The sequence below is a fragment of the Eretmochelys imbricata genome, chromosome 18 (genome assembly GCF_965152235.1).
Source record: "Eretmochelys imbricata isolate rEreImb1 chromosome 18, rEreImb1.hap1, whole genome shotgun sequence".
Lineage (NCBI taxonomy): Eukaryota > Metazoa > Chordata > Testudines > Cheloniidae > Eretmochelys > Eretmochelys imbricata.
Window position 1 is genome coordinate 17489509 of NC_135589.1, and position 10189 is coordinate 17499697.

A 10189-nucleotide genomic window follows, 5' to 3' on the forward strand; every position below is an offset into this window, starting at 1 on the left:
CTGAGAGGAGAATTTTCCTCTTAGTGCACTTATTTTTCAGAGACTGGAAATTCAATAAGCAATCTGAAGAGACTTCTTGTGATGACTGGGACAACAAATTTACCCTAATTGTGAGTTCAAGTGTAAAAAGTATATTAATGTTCATAAGATATTACAATAACCTATAACAACAAATGATAATGAAAGTAGGTCAAGTTGTTTTTAATAGTGAATGTTATAAACAGGTGCAAGAGAACCAGACAGAGAGACTAAATTAGTCCAAACAAAAAGCCAAGTTGATATGATTCCAGGACTATGTTGGAATCATGTTTGGTAAAAATAGATTGTACTGGAAATTAAGGAACCAAAACTGATGTGTTGGATATTAGGCCTACCTGGTGGACAAAATAACAAGAGGATGGACTATTCCACCCATCACTCCCTTTTTGGGTCCTTCAAAAAAAGAGACTTTGGAGTGAAAGAACAGATGGAGGCTACTGAAGCAAGCTTCACTATCATGGCTGCCAGCCACACAACCTGCTGGGACTCTTGGCCTTTGTCATCCTAATTTTGAGAGGTGTCCTGACGAGACCAGGCCAAAGAGAGGGACACAGATAACACTGCCACCTCTACCAGCTCCAGTTGAAACCCATACACCACCCTGGATGAAACGGGATCAGACTTCAACAAGAGCAGCAGCAGCAGCAACAGCTCCAGCAAATCTCAACTAACTTTTTCTCTTTTACCCAAAAGAACAGTTACCACCATCTTTGATACCATCTAAGAGACTGTCAGACAAGGGTGATTTTCCTTCTTAAACTCTCTCCAGATAAAGGGAAAGGGAACAAGAAATGTTGCTAAAATTAAAGCCTTACTTAAATGCTTTAACTGTTTTTCCTCCTTTTCTGTATCTCTCCTAAAAGGTTAAAAAGGATTCGTCATGGTACTAAGCAGAAAGGGCGATGGAACAATTTGTATAGTGGAGGTGCTGAGAGCCATTGAACCAAACTGTAAACCCTGTATATGATGGAAACCACTTCAAGCCAGGGGGTGCGTCAGCACCACTAGTTCCACCACCTGTGCTAAGCAGACTGAGGTCTCTGCATACCAAACCCTGAACACTGTTCAAAACTGTTTAATGTTGCACAGTGAGAGTTTAAAACACTGTTAACACTTTTGATTAATACAATGCACCTCAAGAGGAACACAACCTAGCAAAGAGAACAAAGAAAATCTGTGCTATGTTCTCTCTACATACAACACCTATATCTCTTATACGAAACAGGATATTCTCCGTGGGCAATTTCTGCAAAGTATACTGTAAACAAACTCTTTTTCATCTCAAAACACCAGAGGAAGATGGTTGCAAACTATTTAAAGTAGTGAATAAAGCTAATCTACTGGGAAAGACAAATCCCAGCCCCCTTCCTCTGCCAAGCATAGTACCCTGCAGACAAAAGCTCTGTGTGCACATCTCTCATTTTAATCTAGTATGAGATATGGGTCACTTAAACATTGCCTACAGAGTGACAAAAATGCATAAAATATAATTCTAAACATTTACAAACGTGCATTTCATTATACAGAGATCAGAACACTCAAGACACTTATGAGCAAGTATTTAAGATGTGGCTGCTAAGCAAAGACCACACAACACTCGCTTTTGAGAAATGTCAGCATTTGAACACTAAGAGCAAGATTGAAGTTGTTTGAGACTTCATTGTGCCCAACAGGTGAAGCATCTAAAACGGAAGTAACTCAGTGAGAGAATATTCAGCCCTAAGCACCACCCCTCCCTGACCTGATGTCACCAAACAGGGTTTTATTTTAAAACAGCACTTGGAACTAGTGTGTAGATGTGTGCCACAAAAGTGTCTCTGCGCCCACAACAGCTTTGCCAGTCCATCTCAAACCCATCTCAAACCCAGCTTTGCCAGTGCATCTCAAACTACCATTCCATGCCTCCATTCTCCTGACACTCTGGGCTTGTCTATACTTGAAATGCAACAGCGGCACAACTGCACCACTGTAGAGCTTCAGTGTAGACCCTGCCTATGCCAACAGGAAGGATTCTTCCATCAGCGTAGTTAATCCACCTCCCTCCCCGAGAAGTGGTACCTAGGTCGACAGAAAAATTATTCTAGTGACCTAGCACCGTCTACAGCAGGGGTTAGGTTAGTTTAACTATGCGGGGATGTGGATTTTTCACACCTCTGAGCGACGCAGTTGGGTCAACCTAACTTTTTAGTTTAGACCAGGCTTAAGATCTGCTAGTGCACCACAATCTTGGAGCATCTTTACTATTCCAGTTCAGGGAATCCCACACAGCACAGCAAATGCATCTAAATCAATCCTGACCGAAAATCCAGTGCAAGGCCTCTCTAGAACTCAACTGTAAATCATACAGCAGCTTTGCAATGCAGACATATCTGTCCTGAAGACTAGACTGAGCTGATCAAACAAATGAATACACGTGTTTTTTTAAAAAGTAATATTTTCACTCATGACCTACTCCAGGCTTTGAACCTTCATCTCCAGAGGTGAGAAGCTGGTGTATTAAGCCAATTATTAATTAGCCTCCAAAATGGAAACATTAAGAATTCTAAGGCATAAAAATAAGAGCTGTAGTTCAGAATTGATACTCTTATCTGGAAGGGTCCACCTTGAACAGAAGTGTAACTCAGCACACACATTTCATGCCACATTCCTGACACCTGCACTTTCTGGACTGCAACAAGCTGCTCCACACAGGCAGAGCCCTGCACTCACATTGAGCCCTGGGTTTAAATACTTATAATAGAATGATACCACCGCCTAGTAGCTGAATTCCTGATAGTCTTATGCAAGGAACTTTGCAGGAGGGAGAAGGGGAAGCCTACAAACTTGCATTTATTTCAAAACCTTTTTTTGTTGCTAGATCACCACTGGTTATGCTATGAAACAAGCCTTAGTTGTTTCAAATTCCGCAAACTGTCAGCCATAAAAGTGTTTTTAGTTATTTTACTTCAGAGGTCAGAAAAGTAAACACTCAAAACTACTGTCTCAGGGAGAAGCAAAACTCATAGTCAAAGATGATCAAATCAACACCTACATAGCACCTCGATCACAGATCCCCAATCATTCTACAAAGCAATGCAGGTGTTATTATGCCCATTTTACCGAGAGAGAAACAGACACACAGACTTGCCTAAAGTCAGTTTGTAGCAGTCAGGATTAGACCCCACAAGCTCCCAACTCCCAGTCCAGGGACCCCCACCCCAGATTATACCTGCCATTGTGATACTGCACCTACCCACTACCCCCAACAAAGACCACCTCCCCCAACAGAGACCCACCAAATAAACTGCCTACCCCCTCCTCCAGCAAACACCGCCCCCAAATAACCACCTGCCCCTCCCCAGCACAGACCCCCCCCATAAACCGCCTGCCCCTCCCCCAGCACAGACCACCCCAATAAACCGCCTCCCCCCAGCAAAGACCCCCCCCAATAAACCGCCTACCCCTCCCCCAGGACAGACCCCCCAATAAACCGCCTCACCCCAGCAAAGACCCCCCCGAATAAACCGCCTGCCCCTCCCCAGCACAGACCCCCCCCAATAAACCGTCTCCCCTCAGCAACGCCCTACCCAAATAACCGCTTGCCCCTCCCCCAGCACAGACCCCCCCCAAAATAACCGCCTGCCCCTCCCCCAGCACAGACCCCCCCAAAATAACCGCCTGCCCCTGCAGGGGGCCGCCCCGGCCCACCTGCCTCTCCCCGGGCCTCAGCCCGGGCCCTCCCCGCCGTTGCCGCCACCTGCCGCAGTCCCGGCGCGAGCCATTCCGCCACTCGGCTCCCCCCGCCCGGGCCGACCAAAGCTCTGTCCCCGCCCGCTGCCGGCAGGGCCAACCGGCCTCCACCGCGGCGTTGGGAGCGGGGCCGGCGCTGCGGGCTGGCCAGGAACGCCCCACCCGGCTCCACCGGCAGCCTCCGGGGCGGGGGCCCGAGCCCCGCACCCCCGCGGGTGGGGTAACACCCCCCGTCCCCCAGGGGCCCGAGCCCCGCACCCCCGCGGGTGGGGTAACACCCCCCGCACCCCCCAGGGGCCCGAGCCCCGCACCCCCGCGGGTGGGGTAACACCTCCCGCACCCCCCAGGGGCCCGAGCCCCGCACCCCCCAGGAGGGGTACCTCCCCCTTCCCCCAGGGGCCTGAGTCCTGCACCCCCAGGAGGGATAACACCCCCATGTGCGAAAGGCCTGACCCCGCACCCTCCAGGAGGGGTAATACCCCCATCCCTGGGGATCCTGAGCCCTGCATAATCCCAGGAGGGGTAATGCCCCAACCCTGGGTGGCCTGAGCCCTGCACACCCCCAGGAGGGATAACCCCCCAACCACCTGTGGGGACTGAGCCCCCCCATTGCCCCCACAGAAAGGTTAACCCCTCAATCCTGGGGGGCGAGAAGCTGAGCCCTGCATACCCTCCCAGAAAGGGTACCCCTCCAAATCCTTGGAGGGCCTGAGTGCCTTTTGCCCCCCTCCAGCACCTAGGGAGAGGCCCTCCCACAGGGTGTAGTTACACCTGCTCTTCAGACATGGTCCCTTTCACAGCCTCTCCAAAGAAAAACAAGAAGCAATTTTCTGGCAGGGAGCAGAATGCTTCTGAAGAGACAGCCCACCACCACCATTCCAGGGATGGGGAACCTGGGTGGGGTGGCAGGGTGACGGGGGACAGCCCCCTAATGGGGGAAACAAACAAAGGCTGTGAATCCATCCTGTTTAGGAGTGCTAGTTGGGCAGTGCTGAGGTTGCCATCTTTGAGACATGTTGCCACCTCATGATGTGGCGCTGTCCACAAAGACACTTTGGGGCTGCTTGGACTCTGGAGGTTCAGGATGTGGCCATGAAAACCAGGCTTGTCTCTTGCATAGGCAGCAACCTGTGCAATTGTGTGAAATGAGGACAAGACCTCACAAAACCCACCCACACGACTAGCCCCCCTTGGTGGCAAGCTCAGCAGTGCGGCCAAGCAGTAATGAGCTTTGGGGCCAAAATCCCCTCACATTGCTGGAGAGATTTCAGAAACAATACCTACAATTCTGGAGTAAACAGCATTTAATGAATAAACACACATAAAAATGTAATGGACTAAATGAAGGAAGCCCTGGAGTTATTTGTCTCAGTCCAAAACTCTGCTGACTGTAGACTAAATCTACCCAGTTACAATGCAGAAAATCCAGAATAACTACTGAAGTCAATGAATCTGGTCCAGTCTCATTATGATAGATGCAGGCTTGTAATACTGATAGATACATGGGTAATACTGCCCTCTACTGTTACATATGTGTTTCAAACCTCCCCATGTTTAAACATACAAAGTTTAAACTCCCCCCACCACTGCCAGAAAGGAGGCTCAACTTTCATAAACCCACTGAGTCCAAAAGTAAAAGAGAAAACTATGCGTCAAAAGTAAGGTCTGAAGACTCTACACTTCAACCTTTATTATCCAAACTTTCAATATCAGCAATTCCTAATTATCCGCTACAGGATCATATTTTCCAACATCTATTAATCACATTGAAATTTTTCTAAAACCTGGTTTATCTGAAATTATTCATTGTCCTCCTTTACCTTTCAATAACTGAGCTTCATGTGATACTCCACAATATAAACCCACTAGGGCAGGGACCATGCATGAAATTCTGGCCCCATTGAAGAAGACAAGGACAAAACACTCCCATTCACTTCAATGAGCCCAGAGTTTCACCCCATATTTTCTAGAGGTCGGAGGCTACTCTGGAGCCTTAATCATAATAAATGTGCACTGACTTGGTTTTTACTGGTAGACCTGTAAAATGTCAAGAGTATCTTCTATCACAACTGTAGTCAGGAAAGAATGTTATACTTTACAGGTCTGAGTGGGCAAATAATCTACTCAAGTCTTCTCAGTGATGATCAACATCTACAGAAGTGAAAACTAGAGCGTATTATTATTTCAATTTTGCACATTTAAAATGTCAATATAGACAATTTAGTAGTGTTGTTCAGAAAATAATTGGGTATGGCACAGCAACTGAAAAACACAATCATGCACCCTTTAATCTAAGTATATGTACATTGGTGATTCCAGGAGAAACAGACAAATGCTCAACATACAATTTTATGACAAACATTCAACAAAATGGGAAAAACAAATAGGAATTTCTAAAATTGCTAGTTCATTCTGAGAGCCAAAATTGGGGAGGCTACTAGAATCTGGCTAGTTTGTGACTGTGGAGAGGGGATAGTTGGTGTATTGTCTATTACTGGGTAGACAACATGTTCAAAGGAAGAAGATTTAGATTAGAGATAAACAAGAACTACATGTACACGAAACAGAAATATCAAGTCAGAAGTGGATACTTGGGTGCAAAACTCACTCAATTTGTTCTTCAAAGATTGAGAGTTCACTGCTCAGATTTTGGTCTAAACTATTTGACAAGTTTATTAATGAGAACAAAAAAGATAAGACCAAGGTGAACTGATTTAAATAACTGATTTTAATCATTATTTAAACCAGAAAGCAGGAAATCTTGATTTAAATGACCTAGATCAGTTCATGGAGAATAGGTCCATCAATGGCTATTAGTCACAATGGCAGGGTTGGTGTCCCTAGCTTCTGTTAGGTCACTTGATGATTACTTGTTCTGTTCATTCTCTCTGGGGCACCTGGCACTGGCCACTGTTGGAAGACAGGATACTGAGCTATTTTGGTCTGATCCAGTATGGCCATTCTTATGTTCTTATCAGTCTTAACCTTGTTTTGCATTTGTACCTTTAGTTATTTTCCTAAAGGAAGGTCGATTCTCATTGATTGGTTACCATTAAAACATCTGTGACTAAATATAGCCTTTACACTACATTTGCTGCTTTTTTTTGGCTAATCAGGAGGATAAACTATATATACACATTTATTTAAGCAATTACAGCATATACATCATAAGCAGCATTTCAAGACTCCAGTAATAAATATAAGACTTCTGATAAAAATAGCAAAAATTGGCAACCTGCGCCATAAGGAAGGCTGAGGCTGAAGGACCAAGCTCTGGATTCCAGCCTTGCTGCAGAAAAGATCAAAAAATGCCTGAGAACGGGATATTATTGGTACCTGGGTAAAAAACACTGGCTTCCCTGCTCTGCAGAAAGATGGAGCACTTGATCTAACAGCTCTTTTCTCTCTATCTTCTGTTAATTTATCTCAGTATTATTCTGCAGCAAAGACATGCTCAGAGAAGACATGGTTTGAAAGCTTCTTGATCTTGGTACATCACCAGCCAGAACTGTAACCAGCTCCTTTCAGGTCAGTGGAAATACATAATTTAATAAGCAGAAGCAAGTACTAATACAGCTACCTGCAGGGACAGAGGAGGTTACAGCAACATACTCAGTATACTCATGTCAAAGGGCCAAAGGGTGTTTCTGCCCCCAGCACAGTCAAGCACTCCAGTTTTAATGCTCCAGTGGGCACTAGATCAGATCCTCATGGGGAAGATACCTGCATGTGACCACTTAATTATATTTATGTCACAATATATGGGGGGCAGGTTCACCCTCCAGGGACCCCTCTCCAGCACCAGCTTGGGTTGGGCTGTTCAGCCTCCAGGAGCCTCTCTCCAGCTGTTGCAGGGTCATCCTCCAGGGGCCCCTCTCCAGCACTAGCTTCGGGGTGGGGGGGGTTCAGACTCCGGGGGCCCTTCTCCAGCACTACCTTGGGGGTGGGGGGGGGGTTCAGCCTCCGGAGGCCCTTCTCCAGCACTACCTTGGGGGTGGGGCGGTTCAGCCTCCGGGGGCCCCTCTCCAGCACTAGCTTCGGGGTGGGGGGGGTTCAGACTCTGGGGGCCCTTCTCCAGCACTACCTTGGGGGTGGGGCGGTTCAGCCTCCGGGGGCCCCTCTCCAGCACTAGCTTCGGGGTGGGGGGGGTTCAGCCTCCGGGGGCCCCTCTCCAGCACTACCTTGGGGGTGGGGGGGTTCAGCCTCCGGGGGCCCCTCTCCAGCACTACCTTGGGGGTGGGGGGGGTTCAGCCTCCGGGGGCCCCTCTCCAGCACTACCTTGGGGGTGGGGGGGGTTCAGCCTCCGGGGGCCCCTCTCCAGCACTACCTTGGGGGTGGGGGGGGTTCAGCCTCCGGGGGCCCCTCTCCAGCACTACCTTCGGGGTGGGGGAGGGTTCAGCCTCCGGGGGCCCCTCTCCAGCACTACCTTCGGGGTGGGGGGGGCGTTCAGCCTCCGGGGGCCCCTCTCCAGCACTACCTTCGGGGTGGGGGGGGGCGTTCAGCCTCCGGGGGCCCCTCTCCAGCACTACCTTGGGGGTGGGGGGGGGTGTTCAGCCTCCGGGGGCCCCTCTCCAGCACTACCTTGGGGGTGGGGGGGGTTCAGCCTCCGGGGGCCCCTCTCCAGCACTACCTTGGGGGTGGGGGGGGTTCAGCCTCCGGGGGCCCCTCTCCAGCACTACCTTGGGGGTGGGGGGGGTTCAGCCTCCGGGGGCCCCTCTCCAGCACTACCTTGGGGGTGGGGGGGTTCAGCCTCCGGGGGCCCCTCTCCAGCACTACCTTGGGGGTGGGGGGGTTCAGCCTCCGGGGGCCCCTCTCCAGCACTACCTTGGGGGTGGGGGGGTTCAGCCTCCGGGGGCCCCTCTCCAGCACTACCTTGGGGGTGGGGGGGGTTCAGCCTCCGGGGGCCCCTCTCCAGCACTACCTTGGGGGTGGGGGGGGGTTCAGCCTCCGGGGGCCCCTCTCCAGCACTACCTTGGGGGTGGGGGGGGTTCAGCCTCCGGGGGCCCCTCTCCAGCACTACCTTGGGGGTGGGGGGGGTTCAGCCTCCGGGGGCCCCTCTCCAGCACTAGCTTCGGGGTGGGGGGGGTTCAGCCTCCGGGGGCCCCTCTCCAGCACTACCTTCGGGGTGGGGGGGGCGTTCAGCCTCCGGGGGCCCCTCTCCAGCACTACCTTGGGGGTGGGGGGGGGTGTTCAGCCTCCGGGGGCCCCTCTCCAGCACTACCTTCGGGGTGGGGGAGGGTTCAGCCTCCGGGGGCCCCTCTCCAGCACTACCTTCGGGGTGGGGGGGGCGTTCAGCCTCCGGGGGCCCCTCTCCAGCACTACCTTCGGGGTGGGGGGGGCGTTCAGCCTCCGGGGGCCCCTCTCCAGCACTACCTTGGGGGTGGGGGGGGGTGTTCAGCCTCCGGGGGCCCCTCTCCAGCACTACCTTGGGGGTGGGGGGGGTTCAGCCTCCGGGGGCCCCTCTCCAGCACTACCTTGGGGGTGGGGGGGGTTCAGCCTCCGGGGGCCCCTCTCCAGCACTACCTTGGGGGTGGGGGGGGTTCAGCCTCCGGGGGCCCCTCTCCAGCACTACCTTGGGGGTGGGGGGGTTCAGCCTCCGGGGGCCCCTCTCCAGCACTACCTTGGGGGTGGGGGGGTTCAGCCTCCGGGGGCCCCTCTCCAGCACTACCTTGGGGGTGGGGGGGTTCAGCCTCCGGGGGCCCCTCTCCAGCACTACCTTGGGGGTGGGGGGGGTTCAGCCTCCGGGGGCCCCTCTCCAGCACTACCTTGGGGGTGGGGGGGGGTTCAGCCTCCGGGGGCCCCTCTCCAGCACTACCTTGGGGGTGGGGGGGGTTCAGCCTCCGGGGGCCCCTCTCCAGCACTACCTTGGGGGTGGGGGGGGTTCAGCCTCCGGGGGCCCCTCTCCAGCACTAGCTTCGGGGTGGGGGGGGTTCAGCCTCCGGGGGCCCCTCTCCAGCACTACCTTCGGGGTGGGGGGGGCGTTCAGCCTCCGGGGGCCCCTCTCCAGCACTACCTTGGGGGTGGGGGGGGGTGTTCAGCCTCCGGGGGCCCCTCTCCAGCACTACCTTGGGGGTGGGGGGGGTTCAGCCTCCGGGGGCCCCTCTCCAGCACTACCTTGGGGGTGGGGGGGGTTCAGCCTCCGGGGGCCCCTCTCCAGCACTACCTTGGGGGTGGGGGGGGTTCAGCCTCCGGGGGCCCCTCTCCAGCACTACCTTGGGGGTGGGGGGGGTTCAGCCTCCGGGGGCCCCTCTCCAGCACTACCTTGGGGGTGGGGGGGGTTCAGCCTCCGGGGGCCCCTCTCCAGCACTACCTTGGGGGTGGGGGGGGTTCAGCCTCCGGGGGCCCCTCTCCACCACTACCTTGGGGGTGGGGGGGGTTCAGCCTCCGGGGGCCCCTCTCCACCACTACCTTGGGGGTGGGG

At 52.9% G+C, this 10189-nt stretch overlaps 1 protein-coding gene across 1 annotated transcript in view; it reads right to left on the reverse strand.

Moving 5' to 3' along the window:
• The window catches only part of SLC35E2B (solute carrier family 35 member E2B), a 29320-nt gene extending 25508 nt beyond the window's left edge, over nucleotides 1-3812 (reverse strand). The window contains exon 1 of the mRNA XM_077837313.1: nucleotides 3727-3812. The gene's annotated coding sequence lies outside the window, so the exon portion shown is untranslated. The remainder of the gene's footprint in view (nucleotides 1-3726) is intronic.
• Nucleotides 3813-10189: the final 6377 nt, after the last annotated feature.